General features: G+C 43.8%; 1 protein-coding gene across 4 annotated transcripts in view; it reads left to right on the top strand.

The window, feature by feature from the left end:
* The first annotated feature begins 8,333 nt into the window (after positions 1-8,333).
* yrk (Yes-related kinase) overlaps positions 8,334-17,146 on the top strand; it is a 294,154-nt gene continuing 285,341 nt past the window's right edge. For all 4 annotated transcript variants that reach the window (XM_080211587.1, XM_080211585.1, XM_080211586.1 and 1 more), the window contains exon 1: positions 8,334-8,463. The gene's annotated coding sequence lies outside the window, so the exon portion shown is untranslated. The remainder of the gene's footprint in view (positions 8,464-17,146) is intronic.

The raw sequence follows: 17,146 nt of genomic DNA, 5'->3' as shown, positions 1-17,146 counted from the left end.
CTGCAGAGGGATCTGGATAGGCTGAGCGAGTGGGTGAGGACCTGGCACTTGGAGAACAATGTTAGCAAGTGTGAGGTTATCCACTTTGGCAGGAATAATAGTAGGAGGGATTACTATTTAAAGGGTGAAAAGCTGCAGCATGCTACAGTGCAGAGGGACCTGGGGGACCTTGTGCATGAGTCGCAAAAACCCAGTCTGCAGGTGCAGCAGGTGATCAAGAAGGCGAATGGTATGCTGGCCTTTATAGCGAGGGGGATAGAATATAAAAGCAGGGAGGTCTTGCTGCAACTGTACAGGGCACTGGTGAGGCCGCAGCTGGAGTACTGTGTGCAGTTTTGGTCGTCGCACTTGCTCAAGGATATTTTGGCCTTGGAGGGAGTGCAGAGGAGGTTCGCTAGGCTGATACCGGAGATGAGGGGGTTGGACTATGAAGAGAGACTAAATAGACTGGGTCTGTACTCATTGGAGTTTAGAAGGATGAGGAGGGATCTTCCAGAGACATATAAGATAATGAAAGGGATGGATAGGGTAGAGGTAGAGAGATTCTTCCCGCTCAGAAAGGACAACAGGACAAGAGGGCACAGCCTCAAGATAAGGTGGGGGGGCAGTTTAGAACGGAGTGAAGTGGTGGAGGCTACCTCGCTGAATATATTTAAGTCACGGGTAGATAGGTTTTTGATAGACAAGGGAATTAAGGGTTATGGGGAGAAAGCAGGAAAGTGGAACTGATCCACGACAGATCAGCCATGATCTTATTGAATGGCAGGGCAGGCTCGAAGGGCTAGATGGCCTACTCCTGCTCCTATTTCTTATGTTCTAACCCTGTTAACAATGGTGAGACCAATGGCAGGTCCCCTCTGCCACTGTGAATCATGTGGTGGGTTGCGCTGAAATCCTGCCTTCCGAGGATCTGAAATCTGTATTTAATGAATTTTGACCCAGTCTCCACTGTTTTCTGGATGATAGAATCCCATCGACTCACTGAGAGGGAGATTCACCTCATCACTGCCTTCAAAGGGAGACATCTTATTCTGAAACCGCATCCCATCATTCCGATCTCCCCCGTAAGAGGGAACATCTTTCTGGTATCGGGCCTAACAAACCCCCTCAGGATCTTCCACGTTTCAATAAAATTGTCTTGCGTTCTTTTAAACTCGAATGGTTTAGACCCAACCTGACCAACCTTTCCTCATAAAATAAGCCCATCATCCCAGGAATAAATTTAATGAATCTTTGCTGAGCTGCTCCAAACACTATTATACGCTTTTTCAAATAGAATCATAGAAACCCTACAGTGCAGAAAGAGGCCATTTGGCCCATCGAGCCTACACCAAGCACAATCCCACCCAGGCCCTACCCCCATATCCCTACATATTTACTCACTAATCCCTCTAACCTACGCATCTCAGGACATTAAGGGGCAATTTTAGCATGCCCAATTAACCTAACCCGCACATCTTTGGACTGTGGGAGGAAACGGAGCACTCAGAAGAAACCCATGCAGATACGAGGAGAGTGTGCAAACTCCACACAGACAGTAACCCAAGCCAGTAATCGAACTCAGGTCCAAAGTGCAGCCCAAGGGCTGAGTGGGGTCATTGGAGCCAGTTACGTAGCCCTGGCAACCCGATTTCAAATAGGTAATCTTGAACGGAAAATCCGCATGGAGCTCCTCCTCCAATCACAGGTCACTTCTTTCCAATGCTTGCTGCTGATAGGCTGACCAATGAGCAAATGTAGGAGAGAAATGATGTGTGATTGGTGGAGCAGTGAATACGAGTGGTGGTGAGTTCAGGGCCTGGGGATGTGTCAGGGCACTGGAGCAGAGAGGCTGGGAGCTTGAGCGATCTCGGGGGGGTGGTGGTGTGGGCAGGCTGGAGGGGATGTAGGGGGACTGGAACAGAGTGTAGGGGGGCTGGAGCAGGTTGTGGGTGGGATGGAGCAGGGACGAGTTGAGCTGGGGCATGAGGCAGCATCTAAGTAAATGAGTGGCTGGAGACTGTGAGAGAGTGTGAGGGGGTGGGAGAGTGTGAGGGGGTGGGAGAGTGTGAGGGGGTGGGAGAGTGCGAGGGGATGGGAGAGTGTGAGGGGGTGAAAGAGTGTGAGGGGGTGGGAGAGTGTGAGGGGGTGGGAGAGTGTGAGGGGGTGGGAGAGGGTGAGGGGATGGGAGAGTGTGAGGGGGTGAAAGAGTGTGAGGGGGTGGGAGAGTGTGAGGGGGTGGGAGTGTGTGAGGGGGTGGGAGAGTGTGAGGGAATGAGAGAGTGAGGGGGTGGGAGTGTGTGAGGGGGTGGGAGAGTGTGAGGGGTGCTGATCCTTTTATACTTTAATATGCTGGTTTGTTTCATTTGCTCAGCAATTTGTTTCGTATCACATTCCAGTTGTTTTAAATTCATGTTTAATGTTGTGCTAAATGTGTTTCTGAAATTGAGTGAGAAAAGTTTTGAAATGTGGCCCTTTTGCGTAAAAGTTGGATAAAGCTGAAATAAAAGTTTGGAAACTGTGCAGAGTAGAGAGAGAGAGAGAGAGACGCTGCAGTTTGGAAAGTTATCCTAATTACTGTCTTATTTATTCATTGCCTAATGTCAACACCTGTGGGTGAGTAATCCTTCCTTGTGTGTGAACAAAGAACCCAGCACAGGAAACAGGCCCTTCGGCCCAACGAGCCTGTGCCGTGTGTGTCTAATTAAACCATTAGCCCCTGGTTCCATGTGACTGAGTATCATGTGTTCAGTTATTTTCTCACACAGAAAACTTCCTTTATTTCTGATGATCAACGCATTTCAAAAACTGTAAAACTCACAATATCTTATTTTGAAGGATTGCTGAATAATATTTGAAATTTTTTTTAGATGGTTGCAATTTCCTGTGTGGTTTGTTTGAGATGTAGAGTGGAAGCAGGGTGAAGTTTGGGATGTTGTGAAGCCCGCGCTCTCCATCTGCAGGAATAGCAGTGCACGCTCCGAATCCGGAAAGCGTGATTCGCACCAGCAAGTTTCCGAATTTTACTGGCCCCTCCCCTCCTCAGCAGAGCAACATGGACCACACCGCAGGACTCCAGGAAGCTCATTTCAATACATTAACTTGGCTATAGAGAGCACTCTCTCTGGAACATCCACCCCGCCATCCTCCCCCCCACCCCCCGCATCACTGGGTATTCAGCTGGCACTGCTGTGACCTTGCACTGGCACTATTAACTGCAGGTTCATCCAAACGTGAACCTTTCATGGGGATCTGCTCAGGGGAATAAAGGTTAGCATAGCCCCAGGGAGAGGGACCTGACCAGGCAGTGCCTGGCACTGCTCCTTGGCACAGGTTGGCTCTGCCACGTCTGCACTCTGCCCTTGCCAACTTAGCAGTGCCAACTTGTGCCAAGGACTGCTCCCCAGCAGGAGCCTCATGGGGCAGAGGAGGGTTTCATTCAGACTTGATTATGGCCCAGGAACAGACATTAGGGAGGGCATTAGGGAATGCTGGTAATAGTCGCTGGGGAGGGGAGGGTGGGTGCTGATGATCGCAGGGAAAGGGGCCTTGATCGGGGGAAGGGAAGGGGCCTGGAGGTGCAATGAGTGGGAGGGAAGGGGAGAAAAGAAGTGGCCAAGTCCAATCGGAGGTGGGGAGGAAAGCCACTGAGACCTCCATGGTGGACCTGGGGAGTGAAGTTTATCCATGATCTCAATGGGGTGCCCTTTAAAGGTGGTACCAGATCTCGGTGCAGCTGGGTCTTGTTGGCATGTTGCCCCCCCGCCACCCCCCCTACCACCCAGTGTGAAACACACCCCCTTTTATTTCAGTAGTGTCGTAAAATCTGGAGAGAAAACTGACTGGTTTCTGTGTGGTGGGGGTGGGGGTGGGGGATGGTGGGGTGGTGGGGGGTGGGGGGGTGTGGCGGCAGCGGTGACACCATTTTTTTTGTTGGAAATAACACTGTGCCATGTTTTGGGAAGACATCGCCCTGCACACCTGCCCCTGGGTGGTTCCTTTTTTTTTACTGAAATGTTGGCAGCTGGTGGGGATGGTGTGGGTGACATTAAGGATAAAATGATAAATTGGGGACTTTTGGACCCCGCCATTGGCTGGGATTTTCGGACCCTGCCATGGCAGGACTCAGCGTGTGGAATGCAGTGAAAGTCCGTTGCCTTTTGAGGAGATCAGATAATCTGGGCAGTGGGTGAGGCTGGAAAATCCTGCACCGTGATATTTCCTTATAACAGATTACTCACCATCTCAGTGACTTGTTTGACTGAAAGCTGAGTTTCTATCCCACATTATCTCCATGACTGATTGTGAAGATGTAAATTGACAACATCTCCCACCTCAACTCTTAGACCATCTTCTACTGGGGAATTTAAATATGTCTTTGTCACCTCCAAAATTGCAGCGTTTCAACGTTTGCTTCACAGAACTCCACTAGTTCAAAACTCTGCTGGATTTAACCATCCTGTACCAATGTTCTTATGAGGAACACTGATCCCCAGTGCTACAAGAACTCACAATTAAAATTTGCATCCTTGCCTTTCAGGTATTTCACTGATTTCCTGATTCCTGCAAAGTCCTCTAATGTGCTAGTAACTTCTCTGGGTTCCTGTTTCTTGTACTCATACCTTCCCTCCATTCAATCCATCATTAATGGCTATGTCTTTAGCGAGTTAGGCCTCACAATTATATTTTCCTTATCCTACTCTCCATTTTCCTCTCCTTCTTCATGTTCAAAGCCTACCCCTTGGACCTGGCTTCTTACTAATGTATTTCCCTCATTATTAGGCTCAGCTTTTATGCTTTGCCAATGTGTATATTGAGATTGATTTGGAGGTTTTCTATATTAAAAGAGTTGTATGTAAGTAAAAGAGGTCATTGTACCGACCATTTACATCTTGGCATAAAGCTCAAAATTATTTGCAATGGTGAACAAAGATTTCAGAGATTTTTCAACTAAAAAAGGATTTTCATGCAGAGCCAGCTAATAACATCTCAGAAATACCTTAAAATACTTCACATATCATGAATTATTTGGAGGTGCATTGACTGCTATAATGTAGGCTATAATTTTGTGAAATGAAATGAAGGACTAATTCATCCATTATTTTTGGTGATGTTGAATGAAGGAAGCAGGTTGATCAGAAAACTTTAGGCTTTATTTCAAAATGGTTCACAGGATCTTCAATATCCAGTGAAATACAACCTTTGTTTAAGATTTAGTCTTAGAGATTGTGCCTCTCACAATGCAGCATTTGGCCCTTCACTTGCTGTAGCAGAGCAAATAACAGGTGGTACAGTGGTTAACGCTGCTGCCTCATAGAGCCAGAGACCTGGGTTCGATTCCCAGCTTGGGTCACTGGCTATGTGGAGTTTGCACATTCTCCACCATGTCTGCATCCTCCAGATGCTCTGGTTTCCTCCCAAAGTCCAAAGATGTGTGAGGTGGGTGGATTGACCTTGCTATTTGTCCAATGGTGTCAGGGGGACTAGAATGGGATCCTTCTGCACTGTATGATTCTACAAACAGCATCCACCCTGAAATAGTCTCGTCCTTGTATTTTCTGAGTTTAAGTATTTCTTCAGAGCAATATTCAGAAAGTCGGAGCTGAGAGTATCATAGAAATGGACACAGGGGCCTGAGTGGAAAGGACAAGCAATTCTGTACCTCCTTTAAACAAAATATAAACTGTAATAAACCAGAACCATATATTGTTAGCCTTGGCCTGGTCATTATGTTTTAGTCTTTGAGTCAGAAGTGTCTGAATTGGAATCATAGAATCTTACAGAACAGAAAGAAGCCGTGTTCCTTTTGTAATTCCTTAAAGTATGTCTGTCAGTATGGTTTGGCTGGTAGAACTCGTGTCTGTACATTAGAAAACTGTGAATTCAAACCCAATTTCAAAACACAGCATCTAGACTGAGAATCCAAAGCAAAGTTGCGATAAAGGTCATTATTTGTTGTCAAAATAACAACAAGGCTGGAAGCTCTTGCCCTATGTGTGCACAAATACCACAGCAAACTTCATGAAATCCAAAAGTTGCTGATGTGATTAGCCATTCTTCCATTAGCATCACAAAAAGCAATTGTCTCACTGTTGAATATATTGAATGGTGCACAGTTGTCCCATTATTCTGTAAATACCAATTAAACTCATCACAGAAAACTGAGACTTACCAGTATAGACTTGATGGGCTGATTGGTCTTCTAAGCTTTACCATGATTCTATTGTAAGTATCATTAACTATGTAATAATTGTTATTTACTGCCAAATAACTATGTATGTATTGAAAATTAACAAGTGTGGCGTTTCATTCCTTCAGGCAAAATTAGTGGAGATTTTTTAAAATGTTACCTTTTTTAAACTTAATTTCTGGCTATCTTTCTCTCCCATAATCACGTTGTGCCTTTATTTCTCTTTCAGATCCCTGTTTGAGAGTGAATTCACACACTCTAATTCAGACCCCTCACCAAGTCCTTACATTATTTCACAATGTTTCAATCAATTGCTTCCCCTGTCCACTCAGATCCCAGATTCCAATGAGATGTTATTATTTCGTACTTTGAGGAACCAACAACTTGAAAAATTAAATGTTCCTAAATGTGGCAGGTTAAGTTGGACAGCAGATACAATTGCCTTGCTGCCTTGAACGGTGGCTCAGTAATTTTTGTGGTCAATACAAGTGTTTTTTTGGTATTTTCGATATATGGGCTGGAGAATTCTGGCCGTTCAGGCTAGCGGGATTCTCTCATCCCGCTGCAGTGAACAGAGATTTAGCTGAGCGCCAAATTCTCCATTCCTGCTGCAGTGGCAGCCAGAAAATTCCGGCCCTGTATTTTAAGGCTACGGAGTGTTGGAAAATGGGATTAGAATAGATAGGTGATTGATGGCAGGTGCAGACACAGTGGGCCGAAGGACATCTTTTTGTGCTGTAAAACAACTTGTGGTCATCAGAAACTTTCTCTGCTGGAGCTGAAATCCGTGTGTGTAACTGCTTTTTCCTCTATCCGTGTCAAATAGGTTAATTACCGGAGATGAGGGGGTTGGCCTATGAGGAGAGATTGAATAGACTGGGTCTGTACCCGTTGGAGTTTAGAAGGATGAGGGAGGATCTTATAGAGACGTATAAGATAATGAAGGGGCTCGATAGGATAGAGGTAGAGAGATTCTTTCCGCTTAGAAAGGAAAACAGAACTAGAGGGCACAGCCTCAAAATGTTGGGGGGGGGGTGCAGTTTAGAACAGAGTTGAGGAGGAACTTTTTCACTCAAAGGGTGGTGAGTCTCTGGAATTCTCTGCTCATTGAAGTGATGGAGGCTACCTCGCTAAATATATTTAAGTCACGGGTAGATAGGTTTCTGATAGACAGGGGAATTAGGGGTTATGGGGAGAGAGCGGGAAAGTGGAACTGATCCACTTCAGATCAGCCATGATCTTATTGAATGGCGGGGCAGGCTCGAAGGGCTAGATGGCCTACTCCTGCTCCTATTTCTTATGTTCTTATGTTCAAATCATTGCTGTTGGTGAATCTTTGTAATTATTTGAGCATTAAAACATTGAAACAAACCATTCCCTATTTAATTCTGTTATTTATTTGTAGGAACTAAATCATATTAATTTTGACAAAAACATGTTTCATTGCTGTCAGGATTTCCCTGTACTTTACTTTTTGTGGGACATGGGTGTCGCTGGCTGGCCAGCATTTATTGCCCTTGAGAAGGTGGTGGTGAGCTGCTTTCTGGAACCACAGCATCCACGTGCTGTGGGTTGACTCGCAATGCAGTTAGGGAGGGAATTCCAGGATTTTGAGCCAATGACTGCGAAGGAAAGGGGGTAATATATTTCTAAGTAAGGATGGTGGGTGGCTTGGAGGGGAACTTGTAGGTGGTGGTTTTCCCATGAATCTGCTGCCCTTGTCCTTCTAGATGGAAGTGATGGTGGGTTTGGAAAGTGCTGTCTAAGGATTTTTGGTAAATTTCATTCTCTGTCTGGGTCAATGAGATAAGCATGGTCTAGGCTGTTCCTAATACTTTCCGAAGTGCTCTGAGAAATCTCCTCCAGTCTTCCACACTGAGAGACTGACATTCAAAAAAAAGACAAAAAATATAAATATTCATTGCATTTCATTGAGAGGTGGAAGTTCACACAGTTGCCGATTTATTCTCACTTGAACGCATTTTGTTTTTGCTCCGGAATGTCTTTTTTTAAGAAAAAAGACAAAGCAGAAGCACTGTGCATTATTTGGAAATAAATTGCCTCTTGTGTCTTCAGCAAGCGAGTGCAGAAGAGTCGATGGTGTGAGAGTGGCGGGGGTGGTATGATTACAGCTTCCCCTGTGTTGTGGAGTGAGTCAGAGCAGTTCAGTGAGCTGTGAGGGCGCCCTGAGCTTCTCCGGAAAATTCATCAGCAGAGAGGGGAAAGAGAGGAGGAAGCTGAACCCCACAGCAGCCTCGGAGGCTGTGAGAGCCTGCCAGCGGAGCTGCTCCCAGGTAAGCGAGCTGTTGGTGTGAATACAGAGAGACGGAGCGGGTTCAGGGATCAGGCAAGAGTTTGAGACACCAGAGAGACAGACAGAGTGGTGCAGGAAGCGCTGTGTTCCAGAGCAGGCAGGATCTGTGTAATGACTAAATCCGCCTGGTGAAAGGACAGGCATCTCCATGAAACTTGACCGCTTCTGTTAAAACTGACTGTACATCCATCTGCTGTGCTGGCTGCTGCTCTGAGGAGCATTTGGGAAATAATACCGAGTTTGTAGATGAAGTTGTACCCAGATTTGAGATTTTGCAGTAAGGATGTTTTCCTATAGCGAGGAGGATGGGTCTAGTTGGTGATAATGGCCAATGATGTTTAAATGGTAAAATGACGGTTCTGGATCTGGTTAAAAATCCTCTGGAAGGTTGATTCTGTGAGGCCGATACAGATTTCCACGGATTATGGCCGCAATTCCCTCCCCACACGCAGGGAAAGAGCTGTTCCCCCATTCCCTCTATCCCGGACAGCAGAGATGTGAGTGTTGTGATGTGAAAAGGGGGTAAATCCTTCCCTCAGCCAGTGCCCGGCGCTGTTTGAATAAAACATTGTTAATTTCCGCTGTCCCTGACAGAGAGAGCCGCTGCTGATTGTATACAGCAGAGAGGTTCGGAATTATTTACAATATATCTGTCTAGAAATGTAACCCAGTTTGCCTCAGCAGTAATCTCTGATTCGTTACTAACCGTCCGGATACATTCATGTAGCAGCAGCTTTTAACATTTAATCACATTTCATTGAACAATTTCTGTTAATTGTGACATTAAACCCAACCAGGAAAGCAGCAGAAGGGACCCAGTTACAGACTGGATGGATGTCACAGTGTGTTAGATACATACATTGCTACAGTGGAAACAACAATGCTTGGCCCTTCCTGTCACATGGTCTAACCAAGCAGAAGATATTCTGATCAACTGTGATATTCACGTGTGCAAAATAAAAGCTGTCACATTTCAAACAGCCAGGTATCGGAGCCCCCATGGCCCTCACACTTGTGTGGGTATTTTTGTACCACGCTCAGTGTTAGCTGGACTGCTGTATTCATCTGGTTCGAATGACTTACAGGAAATGCAAGCGCAGACTGTTGAGTGTGAAGCAAGACATATTTTGAAAGACTGTTACACTCAGTGGCTGAAGCTGAACAAGTTGTCATTAAATTCCGCAATGTCTAACAAGACGGTCTGTTACTCTCCAGCACACACACGGTGGGGGAAGTGTCTTCGTTTATTTAGTCAAGTTTGATTTATTTCTCCAGAATTTGCCAGTCAGAGTAGGCAGTGATGAATGGCGGACACCTGATACTGAATCGAGATAAGTGGGTTTATTTCCCCAGTTTCACAGGGGAGTAATATTCGGGGGGAGATTAACTTGCCCCGGAATCTGACCATCAAACTACCCCAACAGCGGAAGCAGCCAATTTCATTCCCCACTCTCTGCCTTGACCACTTGGAAATAGTAATTGTTTAAACCTGCTGATTGTAGGCTGTATCTTGGTCCGGATAGTTTCCCATATGGAAATGAACGCGTGAAATTCATTTCTCATTTGAGCAGACAAGAATCACCAGTCACTTTCATCCTTGTGTGTAAGTAATGCAATGATGCATTGTAATGTGTTTAAAGGTTGTGAGCAAACGGGAGAAAGGCATTTAGAGTAGTATTTATGAAGACTGTTTTGATATTCTAGGAAGGTGGCTCTGCAAATTATCTCTGATAGAGATTGATAGAATAAAAACTTCTCTCTCTGCCAGCTGTGGGGAACGGATGCGTAGAAAGTTTGGATAATCTTATCCTTGTTCCTCAGGAATGAAAGTCCAGAGTACAAAGCAATTCTCAATTCACCATAAATTGATCATCTCACTCTGAGTTCATGGGGACGAGCTTGCAATAGGTCGGGGAGTCTGAAACTAGAGAGCATAGGTTTAAGGTGAGAGGGGAGAGATACAATTTTTTCACAGAGTTGTGAGTGTCTGGAACAAGCTGCCAGTAGTAGTAGGTACAATTTTGTCTTTTATAAAGCATTTAGACAGTTAGATGGGTGTAGAGGGATATGGGCCAAATGTGGGCAATTGGCACTAGCTTAGTGGTTAAAAAGAGGCAGCATGGACAAGCTGGGCTGTAGGGCCTGGTTTCATGCTGTAAACCTCTCTGACTGTATGACTCTGAAAGATTTTGCTTTGAATTGTGGACCAAATGGTGCTTTGGGAAGGGTGAAAAAGTTTTGTTTTGCATCCGACCCTATGCTGTATCTGATTTAGCTCAAGCTAGATGGAAAAAATGTTCAAAATAAACTAACTGCAGTTGCTGGAACCCTGAACCAAAATAGAAAATGGGGAGAGAACAGAGCCAATGTTTCGAGTCTAGGTGACCCTTCGTCAGAGCTAACAAAATGTTAGAAACCGCCAGCAGGTCAGGCAGCAGTGGTGGAGGGAAGAGACAAGTTACATTTTAGATATTGACCCTTTGGTCAGTGAGAGGAACACTAAAATTTAGCTAGCACCTGTCACAACCACATGATGACTCATAGTCCTTTACATCCAATGAAGTATGTTTCATTGTTGTAATGTTGGAAATGCAGCAGCCAAATTGTAGGAGTAATCTCCTACAAACAGCAATGTGATAATGACCAGATAATCTGATTTTGGGATGATGAGTGAGGATCAACATTGGTCAGGACACCAGGCATAAATCACTTACTCCTTTTCAACATATAGTTCCATGGGATGTTTAACATTCATTTGAAAGGTCAGACAGGCCCTTAGTTTATTATGTCATCTCAGGGAGTCCGCGACTTCCTCAGTATCGGTGGCTTTGCTTTTCAGGTTTAAGTCTTAAAGAAACAGCTTCCGGCTTTGAGCGCAATCAACTGAGACAGAGCCTCCACTGCAGAATATCGAGAATGAGAGGGCACAAAGTTAAAGTCATTGGCAAAATAAACAAAAGTGATGTGACGAAAAACTGTTTTCACACAGCGAGTGGCTCAGGTGTGGAATCCACTCCATGAGACTGTGGTAGAGGCAGATTGAGTCGAAGCGTTCAACAGGGAATTGGATGATTATTTAAAAAAACTATTGGGGAGAGGACAGGAGAATGGCACTTGGTGAATTGCTCATTTGGAGAGCTGGTGCAGTGTCGATGGGCCGAATGGACTCATTCTGCACTGTAAGAATTCTGTGATTCTGTAGATTGCTATCGTTCAGACAAAAACATCGTTTCACAAAAATGCCTTAAATTTAGCATAAAGTAATCGCATAAATTTAGACTCGTGAAAGTATCTTTAATATGCAATTATTTAAAGTTGAATTTTAGGCCTGGCCTGTTTCTGGTTTGGCAACATGAATGCTTTTTAAGCCTTTATGTATGTTGATATTTTTGGGGTGGCTAATATGTGGTATTAGGAATCATATAGATTGTTCTAGATTTTGTCTTTGCATTCTTTCATTGTAAACCAATGACCTGTTTGAAAGAAATAGTCCAACTCTTGTACAGCTTAATGCCTCAAATTTAATCACCACTCATCCAATATCACTAAAAAGTTGTAAAACGGACATAGTGAGCTACAGTTGACCTCTGCTCCTGCAACCTGCAGAATATAACATCATCTGTGAAATTGATTTGTAATTATTCCCAACCACGTGTAGTTTATAACTTGATTTTTAAATTTAAATTGCCAAATGACTCATCAATATTGGTTATTTTATTGCAGAAAACTATGTTATTCTGAAGAATTGTCAATATAAAAGTTAAGAAGAAAGCAAATAGTTGGCCTTTATAGCGAGAGGATTAGAGTTTAGGGATAGGGATGTTTTACTACAATTGTATAGGGTGTTGGTAAGGCCTGGAATATTGTGTGCAGTTTTCGTCCCCTTACCTGAGGAAGGATATCCTTCCTATTGAGGGAGTACAATGAAGGTTTACCAGGCTGATTCCTGGAATGGCAAGCCTGTCATATAAGGAGAGACTAAGTCGGTTAGGATTATATTCACTGGAGTTTAGAAGAGTGAGAGGGGAGCTCATAGAAATATAAAATTCTAACAGGGTTAGACAGGATAGATTCAGAAAGAATGTTCCCAATGGTGGGGGAATCTAGTACTAGGGGGTCATATTTTGAGAATAAGGGGTAAACCTTTTAGGATTGAAGTGAGGAGAAGCAGAGGATGGTTAATGTATGAAATTCACTACCACAGAATGTAGTTGAGGCAAAAAATGTTGTCTGATTTAAAAAAAAAATTAGATATAGCTCTACGGGCTAAAGGGATCGAGGAATATGGGAGGAAGGGGGGATCAGGATATTGAATTTGATGAGCAGCCATGATCAAAATGAATGGCAGAACAGGCTCAAAGGGTTAAATGGCCTGGTTCAAGTTTCTATGTTTCTATAAATTGAGTTTCCCTTTTTGAGGAATTTTAGTGACCTTTTATGGTATTGTTTGCTATACGTTAATACCAGTTTTTAGTTTATTACAGTTTGCCCACTTTATTGGTCAGGCCTGTATGTTAGTAATTAGTAGCTGTGAAAGATAGTGAAACAGGAAAATGAGTAAGCTGTATTGCATGTACCATTCAACTAGGCCATGGCTGATCTGCACTATCACCCACCTATACTAGATCTTTAACCAATAAACCCATCTCAGTCTTGAAAATTTCAATTGATCTGAAGTTCTCAGCTTTTAGGGGGTCAGGTTTCTAGATTCCAATCCAACATTTTGTGAAGAGTGCTTCTCAAGTATATTTTTGATATACAGAAAGAATATTTACTCTTGTAGTGAAGAGTATAAGTAGAAGCTATGTCACAACATAGTTACCAGGAATCTGATAAGAGAATTCGGAAGAACATTCTTTACCCAATGAGTGGTGAGAATGTGGAACTTGCAGGGAGTGGTTGAAATGAATGGTATATGGTTTAATGTAAGGGGAACAGGTGGTTGTGGGGAAGGGAATAGACGGTTACGGCGATAGACACAGATGAGGAAGGATAGCAGGAGGTTCAAGTGGTGCATAAACACCAGCATGGTCTGACTGAACCAAAGAGCTTGTTCCATGTTGTATATCGTTGTAACCCTACATACTTTCCTAAAGCCTAGTTCTAATTTTAGGACTGTTTCCCTTTTCCAGATTTTCCCACCAACCAGAGGGAAATAGGATGAGAACAGAAACTGTTTCCATCAGTGTTAAAATAGCACTGATAAATCTGGGACCCAGTTTTCAGAGGGGTCACTGGATAGAAAACCCATGGGACCAGGTGGAATGTTAATTATACTCACACCCAGTGTTAGTTGGTCAGGCAGGATATAAAACCAATATTCCACCCAATCCCGTCAGCTTCCCAAATGGAGAAATGTAGCTAAAATTTCCTCATTGGTGTTTGTTTGTAGTCAGTCTTTCAAACAGTAAGAATACATTTTTGAGAATGTATTTTGCATTGTTGCCTGTGTAATGGATGTGAGACAGTGATAATGAAGTGATGACAGTAGTGTTAAGAGTCAGTATCACATTTTTTTTTCTATGTTCCTGACAAGATGGTTGTGAGGGCACTGCTGGAAAATATCTTTAAAAAATGCTATTTGGCAAGTTGGACTTAAAGGATGGCCCCGTGATTTCTACAGCACAGTGGCACAGTAGTTAGCATTGCTGCCTCACAGTGCAAGGGATTCTGGTTCGATTCCAACCTGGGTGACTGTGTGGAGTTTACATGCTCTCCCCATGTCTCCAGGTGCTCTGGCTTCCTCCCACACTCCAAATACATGCAGATTAGATGCATTGGCTGTGCTAAATTGCTCCTAGTGGATAGGTTAGGTGGATTAGCTATGATGAATGTTCTGGGTCGCTGGGATGGGACAGGCTGGGTTGGGTGAGATGTTGTTCAGAGGGTCGGTCCAAACTCAATGGGCCGAACGCTCTCCTTCTGCACTGTAGGGATTCTAAGATCCTAAAAATAACGTTCTTTTAATGTCAATGGACAATTAAGGCTGGGTGAGTGTGGAAGCAAAGGGAGGATCAGTAGTGATAGGAAGCAATGACAAATGTCCTGTAAGTCTTCACACAGCTCAGGATTCTGTGCTCTTCAGGTGATGAACAGTGAAGACTAATTCCTCCTCTGAGGGTTACAAGTTGGACTTTAAAGCCCTGGTCAGTTGAGGGGTAGATGAAGCATTGGTGCAGAGATCAAGGGGGAGACAAATGATTAAAATAAATAATTTTATTTTAACTGTTAAGACTATGTTCTTGTTTTGAGTAATTTAGTATTTTTTCTTTCTCAGGTGAAGAATGCAATTTTATATTAATGATCCCTGACCATCTCAAGTTAATGAGGCTACCGTTCCACTGAGGCAAATCTAGAAAACTCTTTTGTACCGTGTTTTAACCTGTTGATTGTTAATTCAAAACTAGGGTTAAAAGGTTTGCTGAAAATGGCCTTTTTGTCTGTGGGGGGAGGGAGGCGTCTCTCAGTGCGCTGTGAGACCAGGAGATCTGGTACCTGTGCAAAATGGTGCCTGAGTGCCCTGCAGCCGGCTCATCTGTGCGTTTAGGCCCTGCTACCAACCCCCCACTCCCCCACCTAGTTCCGGCAAGCAATTCACCATTCTCCGAAGAGTGTGGGATGAATGCAGGGTGGAGTGCCCCTGATGCACTGGCGTGAATCACTCTGATATTCTCACTATTATCACACTTTGGGTGGAATTTTCCAGCTGTTCCTGCCAGCGGGATTTTCTGGTCCGGCTGTAGTGAACAGAGATTTCGCTGAGCATCAAATTTTCCATTCTCGCTGGCAGCGGTGGGTTGGGGGGAGAGGGGACACACCAGAAATTCCAGCCTTAGGGTTTTTTTTAAGAAGAAGATTCTAACCATAACCTCTGCACTTCTGCCACGTAAATGAGAAAATGGATCCGTATAGCTGGTTGTAGGAATCTGGATTTCTGTCAATACCCCTAACCCTAACCCTAACACACATCATATTAATCCCCAACAGTAAAGCTGTAGGCTTGTGTTCCCGTCACTTTCTACCCTTTGCTAATGGTCCGATGTTATGCTTCATTTCTACAAGTAGAAATCCTAATCTGTTTAACTTCGACACTTTTATTGCACATTGTCTGTTTTTATGCACAGTTATTTATTTTCTTCCTGTTGTGTGGTTGCACATTGCATTTTCTGCCTGCTTTCTGAAACTGAGATCAGTGTTGATCTGAAAAATGTTTGATCATTACCATTTAAATTGCATCCGCTAACAAATTTCAAAGAGGACATTTTGGACTGAATACAAATATCATTATCGTTCAGATCCATTGGCAGAATGATTGAAATGTCCAGGCAGCGCAACATACACAGTGTCCACATGAAAAACGCTCCTCTTTGTTTCGCTGGGCTTTCTAGGTGTGATTCTAGTTAGTGAATAAAGTTGATTTGTTTTTGCAGCAAAGGATGAACAAGCTGTTTTTGTACAGATCATAAATCATGGCATACTCATCAACCATCACAGTTCCATGCAGTCGACATGGGATGACCCAGGAAGACTGGGATTCTGGATCATGAATTCCGGTACTTACCTGATACTAGAAAGCTTGAGGAGGGGAGGGTAGTGGGGGAGAGATGGATATCACTGACGGTTGTTGATTTCTGCAGTGACAGCACTATTTCAATTGCAAGAATAAATCTGTTGGACTGAGAATATGTGTTCCATGAAAAATGTCTGCTGAAGCATTTGTCGACATTTTTGTCCCCTGACGATTCTGGGGTTGAGGAAGCACCTTTATCCTGACACAGTGTTGCAATATCTGTATACCGCACACAGCCGCTCGATATAAACACTACAGAGAAGGTTAGCACAAGTCGCTCGTGTGAGACACATTACGCTTCCAGTAACATTTCTAAGTGTAAAGGCAAGTGGGTACACATTTAAATTAACAGTAAGTTTTACAAGGGAAATGATGGTTACTTTGATGCTCATTTGACTGTGCTATGTCTTTCTGTGCTGAGAAATGATTTTCCAACAGCAATTAATTTGTAACCTTTTGTTTGCAAAGGATAATTTGACATTTGACCAGTTTTTGCATTGTCCAGTTGCACACAGCCTGGGTAGAACATAGATTTAAGAGCTTAGATTTGGAAGTAGGCCATTCGGCCCTTTGAGTCTGCTCCACCCTTCGATAGATCATGACTGATCTGGTTGTGGTCTAATTCCACCTTGCTGTCCACACCCCCATAACCCTTGGCTTCCTTGTCTATCATTGTGCATGAGATTGATTTCTGCACATTCCAGATACTCTTCTTGGATACACCCAAGTTTTAAAATTGCTCTCACTCTGGGGAAAGCCATCCAATTTAGAGAGGCTGTCTACAATCAAGCTGGCAAGAGTTTATTCATTTTCAAAAAAATATTCATGGGATGTGGCGACACTGTCTAGGCCAGCATTTATTGACCATCTCTAATTGCCCTTGACAAGGTGGCAATGAGCTTCCTCATTGAACCACTGCAGTCCATGGATGTAGTTACACCCATAGTGCTGTTAGTGAGGGAGTTCCAGGATCTTGACCCGGTGAAGGAACGATGATGTATTTCCAATTATGGTGAGTGGCTTGGAGGGGAGCTTTCAGATGGTGGTATTCTCTTGTGTCTGCTGCCCTTGTCCTTCTGGATGGCATTGGTCA

The sequence above is a fragment of the Carcharhinus amblyrhynchos genome, chromosome 24, assembly GCF_965287045.1.
Source record: "Carcharhinus amblyrhynchos chromosome 24, sCarAmb.v2.hapA, whole genome shotgun sequence".
NCBI classification, from domain to species: domain Eukaryota; kingdom Metazoa; phylum Chordata; class Chondrichthyes; order Carcharhiniformes; family Carcharhinidae; genus Carcharhinus; species Carcharhinus amblyrhynchos.
This window is presented reverse-complemented; position numbering and strand designations above follow the sequence as displayed.